The 18004-nt window shown below is 40.2% G+C and overlaps 1 protein-coding gene across 1 annotated transcript in view; it reads right to left on the reverse strand.

Moving 5' to 3' along the window:
* QSER1 (glutamine and serine rich 1) overlaps positions 1-17448 on the reverse strand; it is a 74310-nt gene extending 56862 nt beyond the window's left edge. Inside the window, exon 1 of the mRNA XM_046684815.1 lies at positions 17333-17448. The gene's annotated coding sequence lies outside the window, so the exon portion shown is untranslated. The remainder of the gene's footprint in view (positions 1-17332) is intronic.
* Between the last annotated feature and the right edge of the window lie 556 nt (positions 17449-18004).

Below are 18004 nucleotides of genomic sequence, written 5' to 3' on the forward strand. Positions count from 1 at the left end.
TTCACATTTGTGCACTAGACTTACAAACATTTATACAGGTTTGGTTTAATATAAGAATTTAACATTTCAGAGTAGAGAAAAATATTTTCAAGTGAATCAAAATCCAAAGTAATATTCTTTTTTTCTTTTTTCTTCTTTTCCTGAGGAAGATTCACCCTGAGCTAACATCCGTTGCCAATCTTCTTCTTTTTTCTTTTTTTGGTAAGGAAGATTGGCCCCGAGATAACATCTGTTGCCAATCTTCCTCTTTTTTGCTTGAGGAAGATTGTCCCCGAGCCAACATCTGTGCCAATCTTCCTCTAGTTTTTGTATGTGAGATGCCTCCACAGCATGGCTTGATGAGCAGTGTGTAGGTCCGTGCCCAGGATCCAAACACATGAACCCCAGGCTGCCAAAGCAAAGCATGCAAACTCAACCACCACATCATCCAGCCATGCCCTTCCTCTCTTTCTTTTTGTTTTTTGCTTGAAGATTAGCCCTTAGCTAGCATCTATCTGTACCAATCCTCCCATTTTTTATGTGGGTTGTTGCCACAGCATAACTGATGGGTGGTGTAGGTCTGCACCTGGGATTCAAACCTCTGAACTGGGCTGCTGAAGTGAACACCAAACTTAACCACCATGCCACGGGGCCAGCCCCCAAAGTTATAATATTCATTTTGATATTCACTGTACTATTTCTTCTTTCCCTACAAATTTTAATAGAAATTAAGCAGAAATTTTCCAGAAGCTCAAAAGATTTGATTCTATTTTCCTAAGGAAATTTCCAAATATTTATAAGCCCATCAACCAAAAACTTACAATAAAACAACCGGCATTTTATACAATTGCAATTGTATTATATTACTTATACTATTTTAAGATTGACTTCAGATACCAAAGCAGGTATAATTCTTATAGATTGTCTTAAAATATCCTGCATATTGTGGTTATGTTAAAAAAAAAAACTTTAAGTCTTTATCTTTCAGAGACATACTATGATTGAAAGGGATATATACATGGCCTGACATGTGCTTTGAAATAATAGAGAGCAAATACAAACAAGGGAGAAAGTAGATGGGGATATATATCAAACACGAGTGAGCATGTGTTGAAATTTTTGAAGCCGGCTAATGGATACAGAGGGTTCATCATACCAATTTCTCTTAACATGTTTGGTCTGAAGTTTTCCATAATAAAAATGTTGTTTGTAGTAGAGAAAACCAACTTCTAGGTGGCTAATTCACGTTCTGGATTGCTGGTTCACAACAAACAGGAAGAAATTATAATGAACATTAGAGAAAAGGTATATATTTTCAAACAACAGTTTAAAAAGATTTCATAAAATTATTCCAGCGTCGTAACTTACAAGGTTACTATCTTAAAATTTCTTAATAAACATGTCTGTTAAGCGTGAATAACAGACATACTCACTCTAACGTACACTTTATATCTATGAGGATGATGCTAAAACAACCATAAGAGGGTGTAAAATAAATCAAAGTTAATTAGCTGGTGTACTAGATTAGCTTTTAATAGCAAGTTTGGAACCATCATGTCCTATGCTATATTAAAACACAAACTATAAGTCTTTGAAGCAATTCTAATCACTAGCGTGTTAAAGAGGATCCAATCTGAGCCAAAACTTGCTCTTGTTTAAAAAAAAAAAGTAATACAAAGATATTAACGAATAGCAAACAGCAAAAGACCATCTCTAGCTTTTTTTTGCTTGTTTTTTGTATAAGCACAGTTCTACTTAAATCCCATCCTTCCAAATGGTTCACATCTTTATTTCGGCATCATTCCATTAGACCCTTTGTGGCTCTGGCCAAATCAAACTCTGAGTTAAACAGGTTAGTGTCTAAGTGAAGATATAACCAGCTGCTTTACCAGAGTAATATTCATCTTGCAGTTTGCTCAACACGAAAATGTTTTAAAATGTTAAGCCATCTAATTTGAGCAGATCCAAGCCAAAGTATTTTTAGCTTATCCACATTTTTGTGTTTGCTTCACTGGGTCAGACAAATCTGGTCTCAAGTTATTTAAATAGGATCAGTGATCACAAAGTAATGAGAATGATGGTATTAAGTCACATGAAAATTTCAATATTTTATGTTTAGTTATACCCTATAAATGCCTACAGGCCTACCAACATTCAACAAGCTACATGGTCAGGATGCTTAAAGAAACTTAATCTTAAGGAGGCCAAACTTAAACTCTGAAATATTAGATAACAAGTCAAAGCAGAATATACTCCAGCATTAAATATTTTGTTAAATCAATATTTACTGAACACATTATATGACAGATATGTAGGGGAAAAATACAAAGAGCTCACGTTTTACTGTCAAGAAATACCCAAGTTAACGGACAAGGACCAAGACTAAACAAAAAACAGAGGAATGTTTAATATCAAGGATTGATAAGTGCAATGAAGAAACTTAAAGCTGGGCACTGGGCTACACAGTGATTAGGGGGAGGGGCAATACCATTCCACTGAGGTTAACCTAAGGAGAAGCCTCTCTAACAACATGACACTTTGAATGGAGCCAAGCGAGGGGAAAGCCACGCAGATCATCTGAGGAAACAGCCCAAAGAACCCAAGATACGAGCATTCCTGCTGCCACTCAAGAAACAATTAAAAAGTGGTGTGTTTCATTCAGAAATAAGAGACAGAGGGCAAGGTAGAATCTGTGGTCATAGTTCTGCAAAAAATGAAAGGAAAATGAGTGGGTATACTGAAATCAGGCCCATGTCTCCCCATTTACCTCTTCATATTATACAAGATCCCCACATATATTCGCATACAGCTAGCACACTGATTAACAAACGCTTACTACTGACCAAAAGAAAGGAGGACTGACTGTGAAAAGGCCTACACTGGAAAGGCCAGCTTAGCTTAGACTGAGCGAAAATTAGGAAACTGTGTTAGCAGTGGCCCAGTAACAAGACGTCATCCAGCATGTTGCTAAAATTAAAAACAGCAGTAGCAGCAACAAAAAGATAAGATTTTCTTAAGCAAGTATAGCAAAGGAGTAGGCAATTTATTTTTCACAAAACTATAGTCTCATTTGAACTAGTGGCAAATAAAAATGCATTGAAGCACCCGTTTCTCAATGTAAAATATTTCTTTTTTTCAAAAGATTACCACCTTCAAGTCCTTGTTCAAGCGCCACTACTACAACGAACCTGCCTGATGCACCATATTTAAACCTGCAATGCCTCCCCATCCACCTTCCGTTCTTCCTTACTCTGCTCTTCTTTTTCTTCTCTGGTGTCACCTCCAACATACTAGATACTTTACAAAGTTATGTTTACTATTTATCATCTGTCTCACTCCATCAGGACAGAGATCTTGTTTTTGCTCACGTACGTACCCCCAGCTCCCAGGACAGCGTTTAATACACGAGAGGTACTCAGTAACCATCTCTGACATTCCCATCCCTTATGGCAACAATTTTATCTCCCTATCTGTTTAATCTGTACACAGAACACATCACACAAAAAACTGGGCTAGACTCAGATGAAGGAGCGAAAATTGGTGGAAGAAATATCACCAATCTAAGATATGCAGATGACACAATCTTGCTGGCAGAAAGCAGCAATGACTTGAAACAACTTCTGTGAAAGTGAAAGTAAGTGCCAAAGCAGGACTGCATTTGAACATGCAGACAACAAAAATCTGTCTACAGAAGAACTACACAACTTTAACGTAGACAATGAAGACACTGAAATTGTTCAAGATTGTGTTTACCATGGTTCAGTCATCAATTTAAATGGAGACTGCAGACAAAAAAAACAAGAGAAGACTGAGAATCGGAAGGGAAGCAATGAAAAATCAGGGAAGATCAAGTGTAAGGAAGTGTCCTTAGAGACCAAGGCCAAGATTACCCACACCTTCATCTTCCCAATTACTGTGTACGGGTAAGAAAGCTGCACAGTGAAGAAGGCTGACAGGAAAGAAACGGATTCATTTGAAATAGGGTGTTGGAGGAGAGCTCTATAGATAGCCTGGATCACCAGAAAGAACAACAAATGTGTCCTAGAGCAAATTAAGCCTGAACTATTGCTGGAGAGAAAAATTATAAAACTGAAGCTGTCCTACTTCGGGCACATCACGAGAAGGCAGTATTCTTTGGGGAAGACAACAATGCTGGTAAAAGCAGACAGCAGCAGGAAAAGAGGAAGACCAAAGAGGAGATGGGTTGACTCCATAAAGGAAGCCACAGGCCTGAGTTTACAGGACCTGAGTGGTGTTCTCGAGGACAGGACATTGTGGACATCACTTTGTGGATATCACTTATTCACTGGGTCACCAGGAGCTAAGTGGACAGCACGTAACAACAAATGGCAACCAGTGAATCTGGTATAAGCCCATGTACCTGTTTTCTTCAAAAACTTTTAGTGGAAGTATGCTTTGGGAAAATAATTCTAATTTTTAAAATAGTTGAATGCATAACTTCTCCCAAGAGACTCAACATCCTTCTTCAAAGTCTCCCATCACTAACACCTATTTCTGACTTTTCTTCATTTGCCTCTTCTACTTCATCCTACACCTCCACCTCCCAAAAAAGTTTTCCCTGAGAGCCAGCACAACTTGTGATTAACAGCAGTCTCTGAAGTCACACTTCATGGGTTCAAATGCTGCCTCTGCCACTGACTAGCAGTGTGATCTTGGACAAGTTAATTAAGAGCTTTCTGCTTCAATTTCTTTGTCTGTAAAATGGGCTAACAAGAGTACCTATCTCAGCTTCGTTGTGAGAACTGAGATTAACACAATAAAATTAATTATAACATTGCTTGGCACATACTAAGAATTCAATAAATGCTAGTTATCACGAACAGCTAAGGCTCAGTTCTCAACCCTCTACTCACTCCCAGAAACATTAGTCTCTCAGATGCCACAATTGTCTCTATCCAAATGTCTATTCAGACTCCTAAATTCACTCTCTGGGCTTGTCAGCTGAGGACAAATACTTTGAAGAAAATATAAGTGTTATAAAGAAAACTTGGTGGGGCTACTTCAGATTCAGTCATCAGTGCAGACCTCTGTGAGGTGATTTTTTAAGCAGAGATAAAAATGTCAAGAAGCCAAGCACCATGACCCAGGTCAGTGCTTCTCAAAATGTGGTCCCAGGTCAAGCAACATTAACATCACCTAAGAACTTGTTAGAAATGCAAAGTGCTCTCTATCCCAAGTGATTCAGAAACTTTAGGGTTAGGCCCAATAACCTGTGTTTCAACAAACCCTCAAGGCGATTGTGAAGAACTTATAAATTTGGCAGCCACTGATGTAGGGTAATACCATGTCAGGGAAAGGAATTACCAGACATATCTTTGCCTTAGGACATTTGCAGTGCTCTTCCCTCAGATCTCAGGAAAATGCTACTTCCTCAAGGAGGAAATTTTCTTGTTTATTGTTTTCTGACTCCCCTCACCAAGAATGTAAGCTCCACAAGCACAGATTTTGTCTTAATTGCCACTGAATCCCCAATGCCTAGAAGGGTTGCATAGCATGTTTGCTGACCAAAATGAATTAATATTTCTATTTTTTGTTCACTGCACCATTCTTCTTCCAGTCACCAGAAAAAAGTTTCTATTTTCCTTTTTATTATCTTTTTACATATATCTTGTCAACAATCTCAGGCAACTTGATCTGTAATGTTTCTCACATCCATCTCTTCCTTTCATCACTACCAATCTCCTGTCCCCTCTGTGATGGTTAATTTTATGTGTCAACTTGATAGAGTCACAGAGTGCCCATAGAGTCAGCTAGACATTATTTCTGGGAGTGTCTGTGAGGGTGTTTCTAAATGAGGTTAGCATTTAAACTGGTGGGCTTGTAAAGGAGAATGCCCGCCCCAATCCACTAAGGGCCTGAATAGAACAAAAGGGGAGGAAGGAGGAAGCTGTCCCTTTTTTCCTGCCTCACTGCTTGAGTTGGGACCTCTCATCTCCTCTCATCTTCTCCTGCCCTCGGGCTGGGACTTACACCATCAGCTCCCCTGGTTCTCAGACCTTCAGACTCAGACTGAGTTACACCACCAGCTGTCCTGGGTCCCCAGACTGTAAAGAGCAGATCATTGATTTCTCAGCCTCCATAATCACATAAGCTAATTCTTCACAATAAATTTCCATTACAGATGATATAGATATGGATTCTACTGTGTGCACAGTGGCTCTGACCAGGGACTTTGGAGCAAGACAGCCCACTGTCACTTCATGGTGATGTGTTCTAGGCAAGTTACCCAACCTCTCTGGGCACTGCTTTCCTTAGCTGCGCTGAGGAGTGGTCCTTCAGCAAATCACGATGCCTCCTTTTTGAGCTCTGGCAAGGACTGGCTGTACATACATGCCATATATGCTGTGTACTGTTAAGCCGAGGGCACTGACTGAGAAAGAATGGGATCCTCTAAATTGAGATGGGGATGTCCGGGAAGACCCTGGTGAAGCTGGGGACATTGAGCCTCTAAATCCTGATGAGTCTTGTTACCACTGGAAGAAGTCTCCCCATCCTAGTGGAAGTGTCCTTTTCACCTCCATCTGAAGGGATTACCCAGCACAGCCTGATGAAACTGTAATGGCTTCCCCTCAGGCAGGTGCCTTGCAAGACAATGCTGATTCTCCTCAGGACCTACCTCCACCACCCCTCTTTGCTTCTATAACTAGACTCAAGTCTCAGCAGGCCCCAAAGGTGAGGTACAATGTGTGGCCCATGAGAAACTGTGTTACACTCCAAAAAAAACTACTTGAATTTTCTAATTTATACAGACAGAAATCCGAGGACCACGTGTGAGAATGGATACGTGTGGGAGAATGGTAGAAGAAACAAAGTTGGATCAGGCCAAATTTATTGACACGGGCTCACTAAGCAGAGATTCAAAATTTTCAGAAACATTTTTATTGAGCTATAATTAACATATAACATTCGTTTCAGGTGTACAACATGATTCGATATTTGTATATATTGTGAAATGATCACCACAGTAAGTGCCACCAGACCTACTTCTAAATTTTTTTCTTCTTCTAATGAGGACTTTTAAGATCTACCAGAGATTCTACATTTAATGTTGCAGTTTAGGAAGTCAGAAAGGGCTCCAGCAGTTTGGTTGGTTGGCTGAAAAATGGACCAAAAGGTGACCACCATAAGCTAACTGGAAATTCTGGCATGCCTTGGTTTAAAGTAGAGGAAAGAATTCACAGGCTTATGGAGATTGGAATGTTTGAGTGGATCCGTCACTTAAGACCTAGTCTCCCACACCGGGCAAGTCCAGAAGACATACCTTTCACCAACATTGTGAGGAATAAATTTGTGAGGGGAGCCTCAGCATCCTTGAAGAGCTCTGTGATCACCCTTCTCTGGAGGCCAAACCTCACAAGGAAAACTGCAGTCAAACCTAAATACAATGGGAGTAAACGGGCTCTGAGGTGGCAAGGGCCAAGGGTCACTCGACCACAAAAGACAAGGTCGGCATGGTTACTGTAACGGACAGCAGGGACAAAGCAGCAATCAGAACAGTCTGATTCAAAGACCTATGACGCTAGCTAACTGATCATGGTGTTCCTAGAAGTGAAACAGACAGGAAGCCTACTAAATTCTCACTTGATCTGTATAAGTACAAAACTTCTAGGTCATGTGAACAAGAGTCCAACTCAGATAATGAAAACAGCCCCTTAACCAATTTCCAAACTTGAACCAGTTTACAGACCCAGAACCTATTGAATGAAGGGGAGGCCGGGTCCCCTTGAGGAAGGATCTTGGTACACTACTGAAAAATGTACACCATTAATTTTTCTCCCAGCCTTTCCCAAAGGGACCAAACGCCCTTTTACCAGGGTAAATGTACACTAGAGAAAAGGAAATAATGTCGGACCTTCTGCATACAGGCTCTAACTTAACTCTAACCCAAAAGACCCAAAACATCATTGTAGCCCACCAGACAGAGTAAGTGCTTGTGGAGGTCACGTGATCAGTGGATTCTGGTTCAGGCCCACGTCACAGTGGGTCCTCAAACCCATTCTGTGGTTATTTCCCCAGTTTGAGAATGCATAATTGGAATGACATACTTAACAGCTGGCAGAATCCCCACACTGATTCTCTGACCAGTGGAGTGAGGGCTATTATGGTGGGAAAGGCCAAGTGGATGCCATTAGAACTGCCTCTACCTAGGAAAATATTAAAATAAAAGCAATACCACATTCCTGGAAAGATTAGTGCTATCACCAGGGACTTGAAAGACGCAGGGGTGGTGATTCCCAGCACATTCCCATTTAACTCTACTTGGCCTATGCAGAATACAAGATGGATCATGAAGAATGACAGTGGATTACTGTATGCTTAAGCAGGCAGTAACTCAAATTGGAGCTGCTATACCAGAGGTGGTTTCATTGCTTGAGCAAATTATAATACATTCCCTGGTACCTAGTATGCAGTTACAGATCCGGCAAATTCCTTCTTCTCCATACCTGTACATAAGCCCCACCAGAAGCAGTTTGCTTTCACAGCTGGCAAGGCCAGCAATACACCTTCAGCATCCCACCTTGGAAGTATATCAGCTCCTAAACCTATGTCATAATTTAGTTCACAGAGATCTTCATCACCTTTCTCTTCCACAAGATCATCACACTGGCCCATTACATGGATAACATTATGCTGACTGGACATGAGCAAGAAGGAGCAACTTCTCTCGAGTTATTAGAACATTTGCGTGTCACAGGGTGGGAAGTAAATTCAACCAAAATTCAGAGGCCTAGCCTCAGTGAAATTTCTAGGGCTCCAATGGTATGGGACATGTTGAGATATCCCCACTAAGCTGAAGGATAATTTGTTGGCCCTGGCCCTCCTACAACCAAGAAATATGCCGAGTGGGTCTCTTCGGATTTTGGAGATAACGTATTCTTCATTTGGGTATATTACTCTGGCCCATTTACCAAGTGACCCAAAAAGCTGCTAGTTTTATGTGACAAGAGAAGGCTCTGAAACCGGTCTAGGGTGGTGTGCAAGATGCTCTACCACTGGGGCTACATGATCCAGCAGATCCAATGGTTCCTGAAGTGTCAGTGACAGATAGGGATGCTGTTCAGAACCTTAGAGATGCATCAGAGCACAGGCCTTTAGGATTTTGGAGCAAGGTCCTGCCATCATCTGCAGATAACTACTCTCTTTTTGAGAAACAGCTCTTGGCCTGCTACTGAGCCTTAGAAACCGAGCATTTAACCATGAGCCACCCATTATGAAACTGGGTGTTATGTGACCCACCAAGCCATGAAGTTGGGCATGCAGAGCAACACTCCATGGTCAAATGAAGGCACAAGTTACATTAAGAAGGGCACAAATTCCATGGTCTCCACTGCTACTACATTGCCTTCTCTCTCACAGCCTACAACCTTACCATCAGCTGACAAAGAGAAAACTTGGGCCTGGTTTATAGATGGTTCTGTAAGATATGCAGGCACCACCTGAAAGCGGACAGCTGCCACACTACACCCCCGCTCTGGGACATTTCTGAAGAATGGTGGTGAAGGGGAATCCTCCCAGTGGGCAGAATTCACCCAATGCATCTGGTTGTCCACTTTGTTTGAAAGGAGAAATGGCCAGATGAGCAATTATATACTAATTCATGTGCTGTAGCCAATGGTTTGGCTGGATGGTCAGGGACTTGAAGGAACATGACTAGAAAATTGGAGACAAAATGTGGGGAAGAGGTATGTAAACAGACCTTGGTGAATGGGCAAAAAAAACTGAAGATATTGTGTTCCATGTGAATGCTCACCAAAGGGTAACCTCAGCAGAACAGGATTTTAATCAAGTGAATAGAACAACCCATTCTGTGGATACCCATCAGCCTATTCAGCCTATTTCCCCAGCCACCCCTGGGCTCATAAACAAAGTGGCCATATGGCAGGGATGGAGGTTATGCATAGGTTCTGCAACACGGACAACCACTCACCAAGGCTAATCTGGTTACAGCCACTGTTGAGTGTCCAATCCCCCAGAACAGAGACCAACATTATGCCCCTGATAAAGGCATTCCCCAGAGTGATCAGCCAGCTACCTGGTGGCAGGTTGAGTACATTGGACACAACCATCATAGAAGGGGCAGTGTTTGTTCTTACTTGAAAAGATACTTACCTTGGAGATGGATTTTGCCTTCCATCCAATGATTATGCCAAAACTACCATTTGTGGACTTACAGAATGCCAGTATCTTACCTACCATCATGGCATTCCACACAGCATTGCTTCTAATCAAGGAACTTACTTCAAGGCAAAAGAAGTGTAACAAAGGACCCACGCTCATGGAATTCACTGGTCTTACTATGCTGGGCATCTTGCAGCAGTTAGTTTGAGAGAATGGTGGAATGGCCTTATGAAGGCTCAGTTATAGCACCAGCTAGGTGGCAATACCTTGCAAGCTGGGGCAAGGTTCTCCAGAAGGCTGCATATGCTCTGAAGCAACATCCTGTGGCCTGGTACTATTTCTATGATAGCCAGGATTCAGAGCCAGGAATCAAGGGGTGGAACAGGAGTAGCACAACTCACTAACACCCCTAGTAACCCAATAGCAAACTTTTTGCTTTCTGTTCCAGGGACTTTATGCTCTGCTGGCCTAGAGGCCTAATGTCCAGAGGAAGGAATGCTTCTACCAGAAGACCTAATAATGATTCTATTGAACTGGAAGTTAAGACTGCCACCTGGCTACTTTGGGTTCCTCATGCCTCTGAATCAACAGGCAAAGAAGGGAGTTATAGCGTTGGCTGGGGTGAATCGTCCTGATTCCCAAGGGGAAACTGTACTACTACTCCACAATGGAGGTAATGAAGAGTAGGTTCAGAATACAGACACCCTTAGGGTGTCTCTTAGTATCACCATGCCCTGTGATTAGTTCAGTGGAAAACCACAACTCAATCCAGGCAGTACCAATAATGGCCCAGACCCTTCAGGAATGACAGTTTGGGTGACCCCACCACGTAAAGAACCAAAACCAGCTAAAATACCTGCTGAAGGCAATGGAAATACAGAACAGGTAGTGCAAAAGGTAGTTATAATACAAGCTATGAGCACATGACCAGTTACAGAAACAAGGACTGTAATTGTCATGAATATTTCCTCATTTTGCTATGAATGTTTGTGTAGGTCTAAGTCTTTGTTTTCTTCCCTCTCTTATTCCCTTATCATGTGACATACAATGTATTGATTTTATCATTGTAGTAACTACTGTCAAATTTACATCTTAGTATTTAGTTACGGGATATCAAGAAGTAAACATCACTCAAGGACTTTACCTCCTCTCCTAGGGAAGAGACTGGCATATTTTCAGGTGTACACAGGATACCTGTATCATACTAGAAAAAATTATGACCTTCTTATTGCCTTTATTTGGAGGTTAAGTATGGTTTAAGGAGATGTCTATGGGTGTAAAGTTGACAAGGGGTGGACTTGTGTGACGGTTAATTTTAGGTGTCAACTTGATTGGCCATGGTGTGCCCAGATTAACCACTGTTTCTGGGAATGTCTGTGATGGTGTTTCTGGATGAGAACAGCATTTGAAACAGCGGATTCAGTAAAGATTGCTCTCCCCCAATATGGGTGGGCCTCATCCAATCCATTGAGAGCCCAACACAACAAAAGGGAGAGGAAGGAATATGCCCTTTTTCCTGCCTCTCTTTTTGAGCTGGGACATCTCATTTCATCTTCTCCTGCCCTCGGACTGGGATTTACATCATGGACTCCCCTGGTTCTCAGGTGTTAAGATTCAGGCTGAATTACAACACTGGCTTCCCTGGTCTCCAGACTGTAAACATCAGATCACAGGACTTTTCAGACTTCATAATTGCGTGAACCAATTTCTCATAATAAATCTCTCAATCAATCAATCAATCTCTCTCTCTATATATACAAACACATATCCCCTACTGGCTCTCTGGAGAACCCTGACTAATACAACCTCCCTCCTATCTGGTCTGATGAACTGTCTCTCATTTGGTATCCTGTTTTCTACCTCTGCCACTTCTAATCTATTCTGTACTTAACTGCCAAATTAATCTTATTAAAACACTTTTTTGCTCATATCATCATTATCCTTCTCAAAAACCTTTCAAAGTTCCTTATCAATCTGGAGAGACTAAACTCCATGGCCTGTCATCAAAAGCCTCTAAAACCTAGTACTAATACACTGTGGTAGAGAGTTACTCTGGTGACCTTTCCAATGAAACACACCTTTATACGGTCTCCCTCCCATAAGTGCGTTGAGCCCAGGACTGCTTTGATAAGTAGACTGTGGTGGAAGTGACGCTGTGCCCGTTCAGGGACCAGCCCTTCACTGGTCTAGTAGATTCCGCTTCTTCCCTCTTTGGAACACTTGCTCTTGGAAGCTCCCTCTTTCTGCTAATTCCATATTCCATTTATGCAACATAAACAATAATTCAGATCAGCGTGTACATAATCTACCTGACAAATACTTCCATGATCCCCTTGAACTTGACATAATAAGAACCCAAAGCATTTTTGTACCTCTTAAAAAGAAACAAATATTCTGCCTAGTAGCAGTTATTTCACTCATCCACTGAACATTTAATAGGCGCTTACAATGTGCCAGACATCATTCTAAGTGCTGACAACAAAGCTCAGATTCTATATGCTACTCTATATAGTATTCTACGTACTATTCTATATGCTGGACACTGTTCTAAACACTTTTCTGAGTTATCTCATTTAATCCTCAATATCAAGAACTCTAAAAAGCATCCTCATTTTACACAAGAAACCTCAGGCACAGAGAGATTAAGAAACTTGTCTAAAATCTTCCCCCAAGTGGAGTCAACATACAAACCCAGAAATTCTGACTTGAGCTTGTGCTGTCAACCACTACTCTAAACTGCCTTCTGCAGATGTGAACAAGACAGACAAGATCCCTCTTCTCACAGAACACGCCTTCTACTAGTGACGGTTAGTGGGATGGGGAAAGGCTAGCAATAATGTACACATAAATCAACACAATTACTTCAAAGAGTGATAATGCTACGAAGAAAATAAAATCCTGTTCCAATACAGTGATGAGAGTTACTTCAGAGAGGGGTCAGAGAAGGCCTTTCTGAGAAGGAAACATCTGGGAGAAGACATGAATGTCTAGGAGAAGCAGCAAAGCAAAGACCTGGAAAGAGAACTGCAGATAAAAAGACGACACAAATAATCTTAGCACGTGTCAGGCACAAAAGTAGAGCCAGTGTTTCTAAAGGATGGTGGTGGGAGTGGAAAGATGAGGGAGAATTAGCTGAGGCTCAGATCACATAGGGCCCTGTAAGCCATAAGGACTTCAGATTTTCCTCTGAGTAACAGTGGAAGGTTTTAAGCAGGTTAATGATATTACCTGATCTATATTTTGAAAAGTTAACTCTGGCTGTTGCATGCTTAATAAACTCTAAAAGGGCGAAAGTGGAAGCAAGGAGAGCAACAGGAGAGAACTGCCATAGTCTATGTAGGAAATTATAAATATGGAGCTCAAACCAAGAGGATGTGCTGAGGGACTGGATATGGGAGGAAAGAAATGAATTAGATGGCTCCAATCTTTTGGGCCTCCACCATGAAGTAAATGGCGGGGAAAATGAAAGAAGGACCAGGTTGCGGGTTAAGTTGATAATTGTGTTTTGGACAAAATATGTCTGAAATATCTATTCAACATACAAGTGAGGATAGGGAGGTAGCTGGACATGAATCTAGAGAGGTAAATTTGAAACTCATTTGATTCATGAATGGCAACTTCACCTAGCGTGCGTGGAGAGAGAAGAAAAAAAGGATGAAACTCCAAGCTCCTGGATACTTCAACATTTAGAAGCCAAGCAGAGAGGCAGCAAGTGTATTACCCTGTCACCCTTGTGGATCACAAGTTCTTTGAGAGGCAGGACAGTGTCTTTTTCATTTTTGTGGTACCTTGTAGAACTTAGTAACAGAAACTCCGAGATGCTCAGTACATTTTAATGAGTGAATGAATGCTTGCCATTTGGTTTCTCAAGCTTTCACTGCAGAAATATAACACTTGAGGATAAAGATGATAGTGCCTCACATATAGTGGCCACTCAAGTTTTTGTTTAATGAAGGAAAGAAAAAATTTGGACTGCATTTTGCTTGGTACATTTTAGTACTCATTGTTCCAGAAAGTATAGCAAGGAAAGGTAGAAAGCAAGCAGCAGCCTACATCCCCAAAATTCTAACCAATGAGAATCACAAACACCCTAAACCCTTCATCTTGGTCCCTCTTATAGGGTAGAGGGGAAAACGGGGAAATGGCATTACAGGCTACAGCAGAAAGGGCTTCCAATTCCCACACAGAAGCAGAGTTCTGGCTTTCACATCATAAATATGTATTAAGCACCAACTATATGCCTACATTTAGTACAACTAGAATAAGTACTAAGTACACAGCAGTAAGCAAAACAGACAGTGTCCCTCAGAGAACTTCCATTCTAAAAAGGAAGATATCTTTTACATAAACAGCATGTAAGTACATAGTTATATTTCCAAGAATTATATCAAGTATAGTAAAATGTACTGCAAAAACATATACCACTGCACAAAACAGAGGGCAGAGGTTGGAAGGCAGTAGGTTTCTAACATGAGATACCTTAAGAAGTCAGGCTGGGAGGTAGGGAAAGAGTGAGAGTTATCTAGGTAGAGGTAAGAGCATGTATGAAGGTTTTAAGGTAGGAAGGAATTTAGGATGATCCAAGGAATTTAAAATGGGCCAGTAAATGCAGGGCCATACAGGGCACATTACAGATTTTTAAAAACTAGACCCTAAGATGTAGAGTAGCCAAGGAAAGGTTTTAAGCAAATTAGCAACGTGATCAAACTGGTAGATATGTGTTTTTAAAAAATTACTCCAAATGCTACGAGGAGAATTGAAGGGAGGAAAGAAAAGGTTGAAGATGACTTAGGAGGATACTACAGTTATCCAAGTGAAAAATGATGGTGGCGTGGATCAGAGGAAACTGACAGAAGTAGACAATTTCAAGATGTATTTAAGAGACAAAAAAGCAGCAGGGCTTAGTGACTGAGCACACACAACACCCAGGCTCTGGCCTGAGCAACTACGCGGACAGAGCTGTGACTTACTGAGCAGAGGTAGGGTGGGTGGGGAAAGCATGAGCTCACCACTAAATACCATTTATATACCCAAGTGAAAGCTCAAAGACGTAGCTGGACATGCGATGAAGTGCTCAGAAGAGGGTTAGGCTTTAGACACATATGTGGGCATCTCCGAGATGATATTTAAAGGCATGGATATGATGTCCTCAGGAGGAAGCACAGAATGGACAAGATATCATATCAATCCCAAGCCCTGAGGAAACAACATGTAGAGATGAGAAGAGTAAGAACTAATGAAAAACGGAAAAGCAGTGGGCCAGAGAGGTAGGAGGAAAACCAAGAAAGAACAGTGCTATGGAAGTGAAAGGAAGCCTGTTTCAATTAGGAAACAGTCAATGGTGACAAAGAACACTGAAATAAGGATATTCTTGATAATTAGGTTTCCAGACCAGCTACAAAAGCTCTTAACCCATAAAATAGGTAGATTACAGCATTAGAGTATCTCACCATGAAGCACTGCAGTACAGCAGTTAAACAAGCAGGCTCCAGACCCCCAACACCCAGGTTTAAATTCCAGCTCCACTACCTACTCACCATGTGGCTCTAAGTATATTATTTAATGTCTCTATGCCTCAGTTTCCTCATTCATAAAGGATGGTAAAAATAATACCTACCTCAAAGGATTGTTGTGAAGATTAAATGAATCTGTGTGTGTGTATCACTTAAAACAGCAGCTAGCACAAGTAAGTTGCTCAGTAAATGATAGCTACTATTACCTACAACATTGTTTCTATGGGAAAATACTTTGTGCACAGTTTGTTTGAAATAACCTTTCACTAATTGGGGATTGTCCCTACTCATCATAAACTGTAATCTTACAAGGTCTTTTTCCAAAAGCCTTGAGGGAAACTCTAGATTTAAAATTTACTCAAAAATTCCTTCACATAGCGGCTGACCATTTTTAGAGAAGTTATCACTGTTCTGTTTTTTTGGAGGTATACCTATCACATTCTTTACACAGTCATACTAGAATCAAAAAGAAATTATATATTAGGAAATTCTAAAAACTAGCAGCAAAAAAAGACTGTTTCAAGTTACAAAGAAAAAAATATATAAATCTATTTTAAAACAAAATATTTCCATTTAGTCACTTTCTGGTACACATTCAAATTCAAATCATCACCAGGACAAACAGCTTCTTTCTTCCTGTTCTGTACAAGACATAAATACCAGGTAGAGAAAAGGCAACAGGTCTGCAGCTTCCTGATGATCATCTTATTTCCAAAAGCATGCAAAGGTATTTATAGTATCTAAAATAGCCCCACAAAAAGATTTCCAACTGCATGGTCATAAGTAAAGACATGCTCATTTGGTCCCTAAAATTGAGAAGAGCACAAATAAATGGAGACTGATATGACCAGTTCTTATCCCTGAACTTTCCATATACCTAGCAAGTACAACTTTAGAAATATTCAGAAATCTCTCTATATGCCCTATTAAAAGTAAAATGCTGGTGTTTCCCATTAGCTCTTTATTTTTCAATTGTTAAAAGAATAGAAATACCTAATATCTGATGGAACTATTATACCAAAAAAGTATTATTTCAAACTCATGAAAAATTGTTTACCATGCTCTTTCCCATCAACTGATGAAAATGTTCCATTTCAGGACCAAGCAAAGACATAAAGTAGGATGTTAAGCCCCTGTCAGTAACAATTGAATGTCATTACCATCGGTTAGCTTCTGAATAGGTTACTGGAAACAAGGTGACAGACAGGCTAATTCTTTACAAATAAGTACCCATATTACATCATCACAACTAGTACTCATTTGCACCTTCAAAAAGAAACTGCCACAAAGGGGAACAAAAACTGATACATAAATTATGAAAAAGCTTTTTAAAATTTTATAAAAACATGAATAGGCTTTTGAAAATGCAGAATACTTAAAGACTTACAGGGCACATTTCAGAGTCAGTATGTTCTATAACTGACATGAAAGAGGACAGTGCGCAGTTTGAGGAATAAAAAGAGGTAAAATTAAGTGTGTATAGCCCTGTACAGATGGCCTGATCCTAACACAAGATGTTAACAAAGCAAGTTGGTGGGGGAGGGGGAAAACCTGCATTTTCTATGCTGTAATTTAGCTGACCCCACGCCCAAAATATCTATTTTTTAAAGGGGGGGGGGCTTAGCATTTAAGAATCAATAACTTCCAATAAACAGAAAATAAATCTCTTTAGATTATGTGTTCCAAATGAATCTACTTACTGTTTTCAAATGTGTTTGGGAAGTCATTCTTTGTTACTTTGATAAATAACATTTGGAAAACATGACAAGTAGATTTTAGTTTCTTGCCTCAGAAGTATTCTGCTAAAAGAAATAACAGAAATAACTAGGTAGCATTTGTTTCATTTACCTAATAAAACATTTTTCATTTAAAACATTAAAAATGCTGCACAAATACCTATTGTTGCTGTTCACTGAAGAGAAAGTAATTTTAATTTGTAAATTATCGTATTCAATGCAAAACCTACTTGAAAAATTATAAATTACGACCAAAAGAATTATAACGAGAAAGTGCCAAACATCTTTCATAAAACTCTTTAATATGTTTAAATTGTATATAATACCAAGTTTTGACTATTTCTGAAAGGTTTCAGCCTTTAAATATTTAGCTCCAAACTGGCACATCACATTACTATTTTTTTTTAAATCCCAGCTCTTTTAAACAAAGGACCTAAAATTTTCCAAGAAACCTTATTTCCCTTTTCTTGAACCAAATTTTTCTCATTCTTTCACAATCATCCCAAGGTACTAAGACAAAGACCAGCTCCTCTTCACATGTATTTTCCAAATCACGAACGTGGAACTTTCATGAAAACAAAGAAGATAACCTAGAACACTGTAATACATAAAGTAAAAAAAAAGTTCACTTCTGTC

Source organism: Equus quagga, chromosome 14 (assembly GCF_021613505.1).
Source record: "Equus quagga isolate Etosha38 chromosome 14, UCLA_HA_Equagga_1.0, whole genome shotgun sequence".
Lineage (NCBI taxonomy): Eukaryota > Metazoa > Chordata > Mammalia > Perissodactyla > Equidae > Equus > Equus quagga.